General features: G+C 40.5%; 1 non-coding gene across 1 annotated transcript; it reads left to right on the top strand.

Annotated features, from left to right (window-relative positions):
* Positions 1–1,683: 1,683 nt before the first annotated feature.
* LOC140870117 (small nucleolar RNA R71) lies at positions 1,684–1,790 on the top strand. The gene has a single exon (XR_012147095.1). It is a non-coding gene; the product is annotated as a small nucleolar RNA R71 (small nucleolar RNA).
* Positions 1,791–17,597: the final 15,807 nt, after the last annotated feature.

The raw sequence follows: 17,597 nt of genomic DNA, 5'->3' as shown, positions 1-17,597 counted from the left end.
AGCTTTCCACCTCTTCTCCATGACTGGTTGTCATTCAAGTATGCGGTCATCTCTTCTACTCCGTCACTGAGGTTGCCCAACTGTTCAGATACAAGTGCAACCTCTAACGGTTCCTGAAAATTATCTTGCACATAATCAAATAAGAGTGAGTCTACTACATCTAACTGAAAACATTCTTCATTATTATGAGAAAATTTCAAAGCATTAAAAACGTCAAAAGAAATTTTCTCCTCTCCCACTCTCAACAACAGCTCTCCCTTCTGGACATCTATAAGTGCTTTTCCTGTTGCCAAGAAAGGTCTTCCCAAGATGAATGGCATGTCCAGATCTTCTTCCATATCTAACACCACGAAGTCCATGGGGAAGATGAATTTGTCCACTTTCACAAGCACGTCCTCGATAATCCCCCGTGGATATTTGATGGACCTGTACGCCAGTTGTAAAGACATTCTGGTGGACTTTGGTTCTCCCAAGCTCAGTTTCCTGAAAACAGAGTAAGGAATTAAATTTATACTTGCACCCAAATCACACAAAGCCTTATGAAACTGAACATCATTAATTACACAAGGGATAGAGAAACTCCCTGGATCCTTTTTCTTTTGTGGGATTTTGTTCTGCACCAGTGCCGAGCAATTTTCTGTCAGACTTATCATTGCATGCTCCTCCAATTTCCTTTTGTTAGAGAGGATTTCCTTCAAGAATTTCGCATAGCTTGGCATTTGCATCAGTGCATCTGCGAAGGGTATATTGATGTTCAATTTCTTGAACACTTCTAAAAATTTACCAAACTGAGAGTCTAGCTTGGCCTTCTTAAGAGCTGCAGGAAAAGGTGGTGGCACAACCATTTTTGATTGTGAAGTAGGTGGGGGTGTTGAGATAGATGACTTACCTGAAGTTTTTTTTGATGTACCCGTTTCGGGCTCTTTCTCGCTTTTTTGTTCAGGTTCGACCGTCTTTTCACTCCTTAATTCAATTGCTTTCACCTGTTCCTTCGGATTCTTCTCAGTGTCGCTTGGCAAAGTACCCTGATCTCTGCTGGAAATTGATTTGGCCAATTGACCTATTTGATTCTCCAGATTTTTGATCGATGCATCTTGATTCTGCATACGGGTTTCAGTAGATGATATAAATTTCTGCATCATCTGCTCCAGGCTTGATTTCTCCTCTTGAGGATGCCTGCTGTAATTCTGATTTCCATACGGCTTATTATTCTGTCCACCCCATGAAAAATTCGGATGTTGTCTCCACCCTGGATTGTATGAATTCGAAAATGGGTCATTCCTGGGGCGATTCTGATTTCCCATGTGGCATGCCATAACTCCCTCCGGTTGAGAGAATGTTTGACAGTCTTTCGTGAAATGCTCTGCACCGCATTTTTCACACCATACTTCTTGCACTCGCATTGCCGAATGTCCTACACTCAGTTCCTCGATCCTTTTGTTCATGACTTCAAGTTGAGCAGCCACAGATGTGAATTCTTCAACTTGATGAATTCCAGTTGATTTCCGGGCCCCACTCCTTTCAGATTGAGGATGATAGCTACTGGTTGCCATTTCCTCGATTAATTCATAACCATCCTCCGACGACTTTCGCAGTAGATTCCCACCTGCAGCTGCATCTAACATGGTACGATTTGAATGAGAAAGTCCATAGTAAAAAGTTTGTACCACAAGACCGTCTGGTAATTGGTGGTGTGGACATCTCCTCAGTAGATCCTTGTAGCGTTCCCATGCTTCATAAAATGTTTCCTGTTCACCTTGGGAAAAAGTTGTGATGTCCGCTCTCAGCTTCATTGACTTCGATGGTGGGAAGTATTTGGTGAGGAAAGCTTTAGCCAGATCATCCCAAGTTATGATGGAACCTGTAGGTAAATTCGTTAGCCATGCTTTCGCCTTGTCTCGTAGTGAAAAAGGGAATAAACGCAAACGAATAGCGTCATCTGAAACTCCCTGTATCTTGAATGTATCACAAATTTCTAAAAAATTTGTGAGATGCACATAGGGTTCATCAATGACACTTCCACCAAATTGAAGCGTGTTCTGAACCATTTGAAGAATCGCCGGCTTTATCTCAAAGTGATTCGCTGCTACAGTTGGCCGGATAATTCTTGGTCGAGCACCTTCAATATTTGGTAAGGCAAGATCCATCATGGATCTGTAAACTGGTGGTTCTTGTTCGTGTTCTCCTTCCATTTCTTGCTGCTGTTGCCTTCTTGTTCTGTGAAAGGTTCTGTCGATTTCTGGATCAAAAGGCAATAGTCCTTCAGGTGAGTGTTGCATGTACTGCAAGAGAATCCTGCAGTCCACAGATGGAAAAGAATGATTAAAATTGTAATAGAGAAAAATCAAATCAAACAAATTAAAATCTATTTAGTCCCCGGCAACGGCGCCAAAAACTTGATCGAGCAAATACTACCACGAAAAATCAACGTAAATATATCTATCAATTAAGCTCGAATAAATCGCAAGTGCACGATTCAAGTTATAATATAATGTACTGAGTACGAGTATCGTCCTCAGGGACTAACGAAAATAATTTGTCTTTTCAATTTTTAACTACACAAAGTATCGAAAAAGTGATTTGTGAATTAACTAACATCTAAAATTAAAACTCAATATAAATTAACTTAAATTTCACAACCAAGCCAACAAATCTCAGAGTGAAGAATAACAATTCAAAATGATTTTGTTGGAATTTCGGTTCACCTTTTCCCTAATTGAACTGGACGATTGGAACTTAATTTATCCTTATAAATTTAACAGAAGTTCCTATAACATTGACACTCTCTCTCGAGGTGATGCCAAACTAATCAAATCAGTGAAGTAATTAAATCTCTCTAATTATTTATCACGACTGATTGCTTTGCGTTCTATGAATTCTACAACTTTCAACCTGGTGGTCTATGGCTATCAACATGTACTAAATACCATATCTCTATGCATATTTTAAGTCCATGGATTATATCATTCGTCCTAATTATAAACCTATCTCTCGACAGCAATTCATAATTTACGAATCTATGTTAAGGGTAGCTAATCATCAACATAGAAAGAAAAACATGATAAAATCAATTATAAACATAAATCAATTCCCAATACGTCCGATGATTCAATCACACTACAGTGTTTCGGGATTAGGATCCCCTCGATTCCAACAAAATAATTGTTTAGCTACTAGAATTCATTACAAAAATTCAATCTCCAAGATGTTCAACATAAAAATTCAGAAGAAGAAGAAAAGGAAAAACTCCCAACGGAGAAGAGAAATCTCAAACGTTCAGCCGCCGGTAGTCTTCTGATATGCGTCTCGTGTAACCCTCAAAAACTAAAGAAATAATTGTATTTATAGTTCCCCAGAATCCTCTCCGAAATAAACTCTCAAAATAATAAAAATAAAAACTGCGCGCCGCGCCCGAGCGGTAGAAATTGGCCGCTCGGGCGCCTCGAAACTCCATGCACTACTGTCTCAAAAATACGTGACCGCGCCCGCGCGGTAGAATATGGCCGCTCGGGCGCCTCCTAAAGTTCCAACCTACTGTTTTTCTCAACCGTGTATGCGCCCGCGCGGTAGATATTGGTCGCCCGCGCGCCCTTCTTCTTTTCCAGAATTTTGCCTTTCTTCTTGTTCTATCTGCATGGCCTCTACTGTGCATCACCTTCCCACCAAGTATCGGCATTTCTTGGTGATTTCCTGCCATAAAAATAGATAAACCAGAGGACTGAATACGAACATAATAAAACAATATAAAGAACAAGAATGGAAAAGAATGGACAATAAGTAAACGAAACGAAAGCAAAACAAACACAAAACAAACAATAAAAACACATAAAAATGACTCCTATCAAACGTACTAGAGCACCTTGCTCGAGTGTCTGGCCGAAATAGCTTCCGACACACTCAGACCCTTGCCAAATTCCCTGCAAGCTCCATTAATGCTGAACCTCATTAGCATTCTCTCAGTTGCAATTTTACTGCGTTACTTGACGAAAATCGAACTTCTTTGGCACTAATGTATCACAACACTGATACATCTTCAATCCTGACCAAGATCTCCTTGATCACGAAGGATGCAAAAACCCGCTCGATCGAGATCATCGTTCCAAGGAAAAAGTTTTAGACTGACGAAGACCAAGTCATAACCTAACCGGCTTACGACATTCGTCGAATCACTAACCAAATCTAACCATCTAATGGTTCCAAAAAGCTCTCGATGTATAATACCCACTCTAACACCGTCCTGATATAGCAACTCATGAATCTCTCTCAGGAGAACTCGGCTGACACAAAGCTAAACTTCAACTAAACTGCTTAACACGATTTCCTGATGGGTCATCCTTCCCATGCCTCATCGAAGCAACAAGCTTCCCAAGCAATACTGGGAATTTATCCCACCATGTCTAGTGCAAATCAGAGTTCACGTTTCTCAGTATAACTTGACACTATGCCTTCATGAAAACTATCATCGCTTGCCAATAATGACGCTAAGTCATATCTTAACTATTGGCCTACGAAGCTATACACATATGTCGCAATGACAATCATCATATCTCTGATGATCTACATCATCTCGACCATAGGTTATTCACCCATGAATTATAATCGATGGACATCCTCCTGATAGTTATACTTACTCGCAATCACTGTACTCACATCAAGACTAAGGCAAGCTCCCACCAATATGCTCGACTGGGACATTCCACAGTGCACAGACATATGGAAACGCTTTCTATTTCGTATCGAAACTCAACAGTCATTGCACCTGATATAACTCACCTCGGAGTCTCTGATGACACCATCATCACTACCTACATATCACACATCCGTCCATTGTCCATTTCTAAAACGCAATATCCTTGACAAAGATTCTGCACGGATGTGACTCACTAACTGGAAAGAACGAATTCGATCCATCCCAATCTTGCGAAGTTTTTGATTCCAAAAAGGCAAACTTCGTTGGCTACTAAGTCTATCATCAATTATCTCAAAAGTATCACACATCTCATGCTGGAAAACCATTGACACAACCTGCTAGATCTTTGAGAACTAAATCCTAGCAAATGTCACATATCACGATCAGAAAACTGATGTCCCCTTGCTCATGTCCATTAACTTCCCAACACTCGTCAGATTCAACCTAGCGGTTAACACAAGAACACCCCTTCAAAAATGTTATGTTGACACCCTTAATATCGTTGTTAGTGGACAACTCTCACATGAAACATAAATCTTGATCCCTTCCTTGCCCAATCCCGAGTATGCAATTACTATCACTAAGCAATTGCTGGAATCAGTATTAGTCTTTTTTTAACAAGAATGCACAATCCTGGAAACCACCAACTCCCTTGCTTGTCTCCACTGTCAAGTTATCGCCTAAATTGAACATACTAGTCCAATTGCAATCGTCCCTGATTACAACAATCCCAAATTATTCACCTCTGGCAACCCTAGAGACTACTAAATTACCCAGATCGCTGACTACTCTCAGATTGTACCAAGTACAAATCCCCTTAAGCACTACGCGACAAAATACTATCCCAAGTATTTCTTAGTTGCTACACCTTGTTCATCACAGATTGGCTCAACTCATCGACCTCATCGATTCTACTGTGGCTCACACTTAGCTCAACAGTGAGACTCAAATCAGACTACTTACGTGGCTCGATCAATAGTCTTGACTCAGCTGCCACAAGTCTTTTATTCCCAACACTTGGAATACCCAAATCGCTCTGGTTTCAACACACATATACTCGATATCCAGACAATAGCTATTAGTAGTATATTGTCACCAACTCGTGCCTTACTACTGACAACTGCCTCGTACACTGGAATATATTATTAAGGCGAACTAAACCCAAGGAATGCTCGTGATCTATCAACCTATATCATTTCAAACTCACGGAAAATCCTACGCTCAATCTCTGAAAACACCAGACAATACTTACCGCAAACATTGGACTCAATATCCCTTGCCTCATTCATTCAGATTGAACGCCACGGCTCGTCGAGTCCAAAAGTTAAATCTAATCCCAAAGATCTCCACTATCTCTGGACGCGCTCCTGATTATATCCCTCGCTAAGACTGCTTAACGATTTAATACTGAGGTAGCCCACCATGATGTCCACAAGGAATCACCATCAAGTGTACACTGGCAAAAGTCACACTTCCCTCTCATCTCGAATAATCTGATGAAGTCCTTAGCCCTTGACATAATCTATCAATGATGATAACTACCGTCATAGAGCAATTCCAATCCCAAAGCTGGTTAAAATCTGATAACTTGGATAAATCTTACCGCCCGAAATCCCAATCACAACTCTGATGACATCTCAGTCATCCCTAGTAGATATCTGTCTAACTACTAGATCGATCCATCTAACAGTATTCCCTAGGTCAAAACCTATATGCTCAAAGTACACACTCGTCAAAGAAATCCTTCCAAGACTGGTCCTCACAGCAGAACACTCCAATTAATATCCCTGACAAAAGCTAGATGATATATAAATCATGATTCCAAACAATGCATCTAATCCAAGGTCATACCTCGTCGTGACTGTTACCAAAAATCTAGAATGATTAGCCTTCCCACCGCCATCCCCTGAAGCACAAAGGCTCCCAGGTACATCGACATAGGGTCGCGCCTCCTCCCGTCAAATCATGGTCATAGTCCACCACTCTCGACATATACTGGACCTGGCATCCTGATGAAAACCCATCATCACGAAGTCTCAACTTACGAAGGTCATCAGACTATTGTTCTAAGGGAAAAAACCTAGAACAAAACTCATGTCCACTGATGAATCAACTCATCGCTGGAACTGACTTAGTCCACAGACTAAATAAGTCAATCCTAGGAAAAACACCTAGAATAACCGCAAGTCAAACAGTTACAGTTGGCTTACTCCAACCCATGAGCTAAAATAGTTGAACACTAATCAACTAGAACCAAGCCAAACTTAGCAAAATCACTTGCAATAATTCACAAATTGCTGGATAAATAATATATGTATCATTATTTCAAATTATGTACAATTTTTTTATTACAATCCCATGTAATATATACAGTATTCAAAATACAATGAAAATGTACAACCATTAACTTAAAATGATACAATCAAAGTATGATGATTTATTACAACTGAAATACTGTTTACAACTACAACAATACAATATTTAAAATCATCGTTCTAGTTTTCGTTTCTTTGAGCATGAAGCTTCTAATCGACACGTGCATCAATGCAAGCGTAATAATCCCCAATATCTCTCGGCATCTCGTCCTGCCATGACTTTCGGAGAAATAACTCGAGCTCGCTAACCAGCTATGCTCTGCATCAGTGCCTGTCAGTCGACCTCTTCTGCTCACGATCTACCATCAGCGTTCTTCTTGTATTCATATCATGCTTTTGAAAATGAAGTTTCCCGTGTGCCTACCGAAAGCATCGATACATGCATACCGGCAAAACCATGTTCTGCATGAGTTTAAATACCTTACCTTCGAAACCAGTCATACCTTAGCCACTTGAGGCATTCCCTGGTGAAGGTTTTTATGAAATTCTCTCCAACTACGATTGGAGAATCTCTTCGGAATGGAACCACATGGGTTATTACACACCATTCATTCCAAAAAGTCCTCAGAGGTATCTGGCGCGATATACTCGTTCTTCTCTTCCAGTCTTCCCCAGCTGGAATCCATATGTTCTTCGATCAGCATCCCAATGCATCGAATGATGAACCGCCCACAACAGTCAACCTATATATCGATATGCTACTACTGGTGTTCTCATCACTGTTGCATTCCTTATAGTAAAGACTTCTGCCGCAAATCTCGGAAATGAAGAACCAAATCATCCTTCGTTAGGTCTCACCAAACCTACAAAGATAATCCAAAAAGTCTCATTACTATTTCCCAAGTCTCTTTGCATGCTGCTCTGATACCAATAAATGTAGCGACCCAACCCGGATCCACTACCTAATCAGAGTTAGAGCATAATTAAGCATGTATTTAAAATAAATCGATGCGGAAGACTTAAATATAAGCAGACCGGCAGAATACAACCGGTTAAATAAAACCAATATACAACCCAATCAAATTAATAAGCCTAAAGGGAAAAAACCTACAGCTAATTCTGTTGTCTTCACTGGTCACTGGCTACTCCAAGTTCCTAGTGCTCAACCCTGCACCTACACCTGCCCCCTTGAATGGGGTGTCCAGATACACAGAAAATATTGGACGTGAGTTCTAAGCTCAATACGAAAGCAATGATATGTAAAATATATGCAACACATAAGTGTATTTAAAATGAGGGTAAAAAAAGTACTCAGAGGCGCCATGAATATACAGGGCAATGTCGGATAGCAAGTCCGCGGTGCCGCTCCTATATTCACCTATCAACTATATCGTCTGTCCCACCGTCGTGGTCGCTCCCAGTGATAGCAAAACCCAGAGGCTGAGTGTCCCCAGACACGAATCCATAAGGAGTAACTCATCACCGATGGAAACTGTCATGACTCACATCATACCAGATGCAGTATACCGTAAAATCATGCATGTGCTAAAGCAGTAAAACATGGGAAAACACATAGCACATGCTAATGCAACACATATATCATATATCATGCTGAAAATCTCAGTCAGTAATTGCGTACCTTAATACAGGCAGTCCTAGCATTCTCACTCTAGGTTCCAAGCCTATCATCAGTTCTACAATGCAAATACCCATGCATCATTCATTAATCTCTAAAAGCCGTAACTAAGCTATTGAATACTCCTAAATAATTAAAGGATACCATATCTATACTTGCGTCCGTCGTCAGCACGCTGATGGCGACTATCCCGAAACTAGGGCACACCCCTGCTGCAGCTCCACAGCCTTGAGCACGGATCACTACACAAGCACTGCTCCGCTACTATGTCAGCACTGTCTGACTATGCTAAAAAAAATATATTCCCTACTCCAACTCTAAAATAAGAGTACACAAAGTCCTAAAATAGAGCCACGTGGGTGAAGGAGAAGAATTTGGAATTTGCACGAATGAGGATGTAACACCCCAAAAATTTATTACCGAATTAATTGGCAATTAAAATAATTATTGAGTGGATAAAATTACTTATTGTGTCCAACTGAGTTACAGAGTGTATTTTTAAAATACACGTGCTAATTAGTCAATGAATTTGACTATTTCTGGATATCTTATAATATTGGCATTTTGAGATAATTATTGAGATAATGAAATTAAAATAATTATTTATGCCAAATAATTTAAATTGGAGAAAACAATTAGTTTGGGTGACTGGTCAAAGCCCAAGATTAACTCAATTTATTTATTTAGAATTTACTGTTCTAGTTGACTGATCATAGTTCACTATTCCATATAATTTTATAATGTGTTAAATTATATATTGGAGTAAAATAACACAAGAGCATTGAAATAAGATCAAATCGGGTCATTTTTGGACTAACTTTCTACACATGGTAAGTGATACTCTCTCTCACACACTACACCAAGAACACACACTATGGTGAATAGATAGCTAAGGTCCAGACGATTAAATTGATACTAAGAAATCAAAGTTTGGACGGTTAGATCGTCAGAAAAATGAAGAAGAAAGGACGTGATTTGTTCATCATCTTCTCCGGTAAGATTTTTGAGATTTGAGCTTGTTTTTGTTGGATTTAAATATAATAGAAGATAGTAAATGATGTGTAGAGCATTTTCCAAGCTTATTGGAGCATTTTTCGTTGAAAAATCAGACAGATCGGAGTTTGGAAGCTCTCACCGGAATTGCCCTGTTTTTCTCAAATCCCGGGCGCGTCGGAGCTCCATTCCGGTCGTGGCTTAGTGCATTGGATTTGTGTCATTGAGCTCTACAACCCTGCCAAATTTCGTGAATTTTGGAGTTCATTTGCAGATCGCCGCCGCCGCTGCCGTCTTTCCCAATTTTTCGGCGAGTTTTGACATGTTAACCATTTTCGATCGTTTCGACGTGATGGATCCAAATATCCAAGTTTCGAGTCGAGATTCGAAACCGTTGAGCGGTGAGAGCGCAATAAAGTTTAGTAATTTTTGGTCAAAGTTTGACCAGAGTTGACTAGGGTTGAATTTTGACCATTATATGATTTTTCGCAGATCAGAAGCAAGTTGAGGATAATTAGAGGCAGGAATCAGCAGTTTTGGGATTTGTGCTTCCAGAATTGGATAATTATGAAATTCCCGAGTCCCGATATACGCAACCGCAACTATATAAGTTTTTTGTGCGTTCTAAACGCAAAGACATGTTATACCATTTCTTTATCACACCATTTAGATCAGTATATTCACTATTTGAAGATTAAACATCGTGTTATTGCATTTGTATGTGGATATGATAGCTCAAGTTTTAATTCATGCATCATTCACGTTTATATGGATTGTGACTTGGTTGTGAATGATTTTTCTGTCATGGCTGAGTCTTAGTTGTTGTTCACTGGTTGATGGCTGGCTTAGGTCCCTTTGGGTCTTGGTTTAAGATGTCTTGAACTAGTGTCGGCTAGGTGATCAGTTGGATGGTTGTAAGGGTGGTCAATCTAGCCGACAGCTCAGGCAGGGCTCGGGTTAGTGGGTTGTCCGGGACGGGTCAAGTGTATTAGGGTCATATGTTATGGTTTGAGTCTGGATTATTTTATTTTGGGCCGGAAAATTTATTTAAGAGTCTAAGTTTTTAGTTTATTCATTGGGATTAAATTAGTTATTGCTCCTAAAATGTTTATTGGGTTTAACTTATTTATTGGGCTTGAGTTGTTTATTTGGGATAAAGTGTTATTTGAGATTAAATGAATTGATTTATTTATTGAGCTAAGCTTATGAGGCTTAAGATATTTATTGGATGCTTAATTTAATAATTGAGCTAAATCTGTTAATGGGTCTAAGTTGTTTAATTTATTTGGTTGGGCTAAGTTCTAAGTTGGACTAAGTACTATTGAGCCAATCTATGTCTAAATGGGTCAATTTAAGTTTGATTGAGCTAATCTAAGGATTATTGGGCCAATTTAAGTATTAATGGGTCAGTCTAAGTGTTATCAAATGAATCTAAGTTTAAGGACTTTAGTTAAGGGGGGGGGGGGGGGGCAGCAACTCGAACTAGCCAGTGACAAACAAAATAGTCCGTAAATATATATTTAATAGATGTATATGTATATTTTGATATAAGTATGATTTTTATGGAAAATGAATTAAATATATATTTAAGGGCATAATTTTAAGGAAGATTATATTTTTAAGTTCATGATTCATGCATGTGTTTTTACGTTAAGATTTTGGGAATGTGAAGAAAAATATTTTTGGGAAGTTGAGGTGATTTGTGGCACTTATTGTAGTGACCCTGCATGGAATCACCTACTAACTGGCAACTAATAGTATGCATTAAACTTAATACAGCAAAATACTTAACAGAGTAAAACGTGCGAAAACATAATCCATAAATTACATATCAGCTTAATAAAATATATCTAGACTTAATACTGTAGTGATACAACCATATCGAAAAACTTAAAAGTAAACATTATACAGCTATATCGAATCCTGCTCTATAATTAACTCTTCAAGGATCCTGCTCCCTAGTCCTGCCTTGAACTACCATCTCCGTCCATCCTACAACCTGCCCCGTGGAATAGGGTGTCCAAGATAACAACTAAGACGTGAGCGCTAACTCCCACTACATAAACATGAGTAAACATATGTATATAATGCATGCAACATGATGACTGGTAAAGGGTCATCTGAAAAGTCATGCTCAATACCGGTGCCACATGAGTGCTTCCACCGCTCGGATCAACCTATGGGTGCAACCACACTCGTCTAGTACATCAGAGTAGTCAGACATACATGTCCCCACCGTCGCGGTACTCTCAGTGACAGACTATCGAGTATAGAGCTGAGCGGCTCTATAATCAGGTATAAAAAGGTATAGGCTCAACATGTATATGCACATAACATATGAATATAGAAAGCGGTAAATCATATATCATGCCATATAATAATGCCAAATAAATGCAACATATAAACATGTATACTCGCTGGAAATCTCAGTCAATGTGTACGTACCTCTAGGCTAGTTCAAGTATAGTAGATCCTAGGTTCCAAGCCTATATTCAAAAGTTCACCGTACCACTACAAAATTTCTATAAGCCTTAACTAAGCTAATAAATACTCCCAAAACTTAAATAGATTCCCGGGGCATACCTTCGTCCGTAGTAAGCCTATTGATGTCGCTGACTCTAGATGACTATAACAACTTCTTTGTTATTCCAGAATCTCTCACTATTACCGATAGGGCCCTCAAATTTATAACTCACACTAGATAACTGATCAAATAAGGAAACTCAGAATTCGTATTCAAAATGAACTCCGGAGACCCCTATTTATAGGCAAAATTCCCGGACACGATTGGAACTACCGATATTGGATCGGAGCTTCCGATCCGTGCATGCGTGACACATGGCGATCGGAACTTCCGATCCGACGATCGGAGCTTCCGATCTGCTCCTCGTTCAACACTTGTCAAAACTCGTGGCTGAGTCATCGAACATTGCTCGCAGCTGGAGATCAGAACTTCCGTTCCTGGATCTGAGCTTCCGATCTCTGTGCTTCCGATCGGCTTCCAAAGTGGCTGGGATCGGAGCTTCCGATCTGGGTTCGGAGCTTCCGATCCAGCCCAAAATTCAAAAGCCCAAATTTTGCTTCTGAAGTCCAATTATACTCCGGGATTGGTCAATTACTAACCCTTAATCCTGTTTAACATATTATTATCTTAAATTGTTCTGGGTTACTACATTCTCCCCCCCTTTAGATATTTCGTCCGCGAAATAAAATCTAAATATAAATCAAGATAACAATATGAAACATCAAACCATGTTTTATTACAATAACTGTAATTACATCTTACATGGTAATCAAAAGTACAAAGTAAACAACTCAGGATATTCCGCTCGCATACGGATCTCAGTTTCCCAAGTTGCTTCTTCAACGCCTCGACGTTGCCACTGTACCATCACAAGTGTTAATCAGTAGACTGAATCACATGTGATTCATCAGCTATGTACTGTCGAAGTAACGACACATAAAAAACATTATGTATACTGAAAAGAGATGGCGGTAACGCCAAACGATAAGTAACATCTCCAATCTTCTCTAGTATCTGGAAAGGCCCAATGAAACGAGGTGACAACTTGTCTTTCACACCGAATCTTATCACCTTCCTAAAAGGTGATACTCGTAGAAAAACATATTCACCAGGCTCGAACTGCAATGGCCTGCGGTGAATATTAGTGTAACTGGCTTGTCTATCTTGAGCAGCTTTGATCCTTCGCTTGATCAAATCTACCTTGTCTAAAATCTGCTGCACCAACTCAGGACCCTCGACTTGTCGTTCCCCGACTTCATCCCAGAATAACAGAGTACGACACCATCAAACATACAATGCCTTGAAAGGTGCCATTTCAATACTACGATGATAGCTGTTATTGTAGGCAAATTCGATCAAAGGTAACTGATTCTGCCAAGATAAGCCAACGTTCATGACAGAAGAACGTAGCATATCTTTCAATGTACGAATTGTCCGCTCTGACTGTCCGTCAGTCTCTGGATGATATGCAGTGCTCAAACTCAGAGTGGTACCCAACGCCAGCTGAAAACTACCCCAAAAACGTGAGGTAGATCGTGGGTCTCTATCACTAACTATGCTCACTGGAATCCCATGCAATCGCACTATCTCCTGGATGTATAAGTGTGCCATGCGATCATAAGAATACTCCCGGTTGTAAGGAATGAAATGTGCTGATTTTGTCAAACGGTCAACAACAACCCAGATAGCATCACACTGACGTGACGTCATAGGAAAGTGGGTAACAAAATCCATAGTCATGTGCTCCCACTTCCATTTGAGAATCTCAAGATTCTGCAGTAATCCACCTGGTCATCGGTGTTCAGCCTTGACCTGTTGACAAACCAAACATCTCGAAACAAATTTATAAACACTCCGCTTCATCCCTTTCCACCAGAATCTGGTTCGCAAATCCTTATACATTTTCATACTTCTAGGATGAACAGACAATCGACTCCTGTGAGCTTGCGAAAGACTATCATTCATGAGCTCCTCAACATCAGGTACAACCACCCGATTTGATAAGCACAATAAACCATCAGCCTGATAATGGAATCCAGATGTATTAACTCCATTGGCTAGACGTTCCAAACTTTGAGTCTTATATCTGAGCATCTCTGATCCGAGAATACAATGCTGGCTTAGATAGAATAGTATACAATCGAATCCCATTTCTCCCTTTCCTGTGCTTAAGCCTAAAACTCAATGAACAGCACTCTTGAATCATATGAGATACTTCACTAGTTTGAAGTGCAGAAAGTCTCACATGCCGACTCAAGGCATCAGCAGTAAGATTAGCAGAACCTGGATGATATCTGATTTCACAATCATAATCCTTTAAGAGATCCATCCAGCGTCTCTGTCACATATTCAACTCCGCCTGAGCGAATAAATATTTCAGACTCTTGTGGTCTGTGAATATCTCAAATTTCTCGCCATAAAGATAATGCCTCCAGATCTTGAGCGCAAATACAATGGCGGCTAACTTGAGATCATGTACTGGATAATTATTCTCATGTGTCTTCAACTGTCGAGAAGCATAGGCAATAACATGTCCATGGTCTGTAAGAACACATCCTAACCCCTGACTAGAGGCATCAGTATAGACAACATAACCTCCTGATCCAGAAGGTAGAGCTAGCACATGTGCAGTAGTAAGACGTCTACGCAGCTCGTGAAATGACTCCTCACAATCCGAGGACCATATGAAGGCAACATCTTTCCGAGTAAGCTGAGTCAAAGGCCTGGCCAACTGTGCAAAATTCTCGATGAACCGACGGTAATAATCAGCTAGACCCAAGAAACTACGAATCTCTGCAACCATCGTCGGACGAGACCAGTTCAGCACTTCCTCTATCTTACTTGGATCAAAAGATAATCCTTCACTAGAAATCACATGACCGAGAAACACTACCCGATCAAGACAGAATTCACACTTGCTCAATTTCGCATACAGCTGCTTATCTCGTAACATCTGTAAAACAATCCTCAGATGCTGTGCATGCTCATTCTTGTCATGAGAATAGAAAAGAATATCATCAATGAAGACAATGACAAATCTATCCAGATATTCTCGAAATACCTGATTCATCAGATTCATAAAAACTGCCGGTGCATTCGTCAAACCGAATGACATCACCAAAAATTCATAATGTCCGTATCTGGTCCTAAAAGCAGTCGTAGAAATATCTGGGTCTCGTACCCGCATCTGATGGTATCCAGATCTCAGATCTATCTTAGAGTAGACAGAAGTACCCTGTAATTGATCGAACAGATCATAAATCCGTGGCAAAGGATACTTGTTCTTGATGGTGACACGATTCAGCTGCCTGTAATCAATACATAATCGCATCGATCCATCCTTCTTCTTGACGAACAAAACAGGTGCTCCCCACGAAGATGCACTGTAGTGACCCGACCCGGATCCACTACCTAATCAGAGTTATAGTAAAAGCGCACGCAATCAAAGCTTAAAGCGTAAAGTGCGGATAATTAAAATACAATAAATCCAATCGACAGAATACAACCGATGTTAGCACAAGTGTATAAGTACTGTTTATACAACCAAATCGAAGGTTCAGGGTAAATAAATCCCTACCCTCTACAACCTCGCACTTTCCAAAGCTCAATCCTGCTGAGAGCCGCCTGGACCGTCCAGCCTCAAACCTGCCCCGCCACAAGGTACACAACGAATACCCAAACACAGGGGCGTGAGCTAGAACGCTCAATACGAAGCAATGATATAAATACAAATATGCGCACACAGATGATTTAAAACCCAAGTGAAAACACTTGCTCATGGCGTCGAGAATATACAGTACTGGCTAGAGAGCTACTCCGCGGGGTACTCGTATACTCCATTTCAGGGCTGAGCCAACCCCATCCTGACCCGAATCCAAAATAGGATACAAGACCCATATGGAAACTGTCATACCTGACTCGAGTCCAATATGAGATCACTATTCCCTATGGAGACTGTCAATGACTCACATTTCTTCGGATGCAGTCACACGAAAAATCATGTATGTGCTAAGACGGTAAAACATGCTAAAACATGATAAAGCATATAACACATACTCATGTAACATACATGCAAATATATCATGTCGGCTATCTCGGTCAGTACTTACGTACCTCTAACACTGCTGGTCAAACCTAGCTCCACTGACCTAGACTTCAAGCCTACAAGTCCATTCTACTGCTACTACAATGCAAATATCCATGCATCAACAATTAAGCTCTAAAAGCCTTAACTAAGCTAAAGTATACTCCTAAATATTTTTAGGATGCCAAAGCTATACATGCGTTCGTCAATAGCCCTTTGCTGTCGATAGCTTCAAAACTAGGCCATAGCTCCGCGACGACGTCTAGATCACTAAGCCACTTCCGGAATCCCCGTAGGATGCCTAGATCTCCCTAGATCTGAGTTAGAAGGCCTAGGAATCAGAGAGAAGAGAGGGAAAGGTGCACTTGAAAATGAAATCTCGGCCCCCTATTTATAGACGAAGTTCGGAGCCTCCGAACCCGGTTCGGAACGTCCGAACACGATCGGAACCTCCGATCGCACCTTCGGAGCTTCTGATCACTCAATATTACGTCAATCATGACGTCACCTTGCTGACGTAAGTGATTACGTGTGCCCTGGTCCAGATCGGAGCTTTCGATCTCGCCGACGGAGCGTACGATCTCGATCGGAGCCTCCGATCCTGGCACAGAGCTTTCGATCCACTTCGGATCGTCCGAACTCCTCTTCGGATCGTCCGTTCCTGCTGAACCAATTCAACTAATTCGAGTGCTCTGAATCCATTTCTGAAGTCCGTTATCCCAACAGGAACTTACTTAATCATGTTTTACTTAATCTAAACATGATCACGTGATTAATTACTCATTAACCACTAATTAGAAATGCGGGTTACTGCATTCTCCCCCACTTAAGAAATTTCTTCCTCGAAATTTAAGTCTTAGAGGAAAACATAAATAGCTAACCAAATGTTCTTTATTACAACTGAACAAGTACAACTCGATACAAAGAAGTAAAAAATCTCAAAATAACTCGGGGTGCTCGGCTAACATCCGGCTCTCCAACTCCCAAGTAGCTTTATCTATACCTCTGTGCTGCCACTGTACCATAACCAATGGTATGCGCTTGTTACGAAGTACCTTGTCCTTCCTGTCAAGAATCCGTAGGGGTTTCTCCACATACGATAGATCTCGATCTACCTTTACCTCGGTCGGATGCAAAATATGTGACTAGTCCGCCACATACTGCCTCAACAAGGACACGTGGAACACATCGTGGATCTCCGAAAGATTAGGTGGCAAGGCCAGAGGATAAGCCACATCCCCAACCTTCTCGAGAATCTCGAAAGGACCAATAAATCTAGGTGTTAGCTTACCCTTGCGACCAAACCTCATCACCTTTCGGAAAGGTGACACATGCAAGAACACATGCTCTCCAAC

This window comes from Henckelia pumila, chromosome 4, assembly GCF_033568475.1.
Source record: "Henckelia pumila isolate YLH828 chromosome 4, ASM3356847v2, whole genome shotgun sequence".
Taxonomy (NCBI): Eukaryota; Viridiplantae; Streptophyta; class Magnoliopsida; order Lamiales; family Gesneriaceae; genus Henckelia; species Henckelia pumila.
Note: the sequence above shows the minus strand (reverse complement) of the source record. Positions and strands in the feature narration are given on the sequence as shown.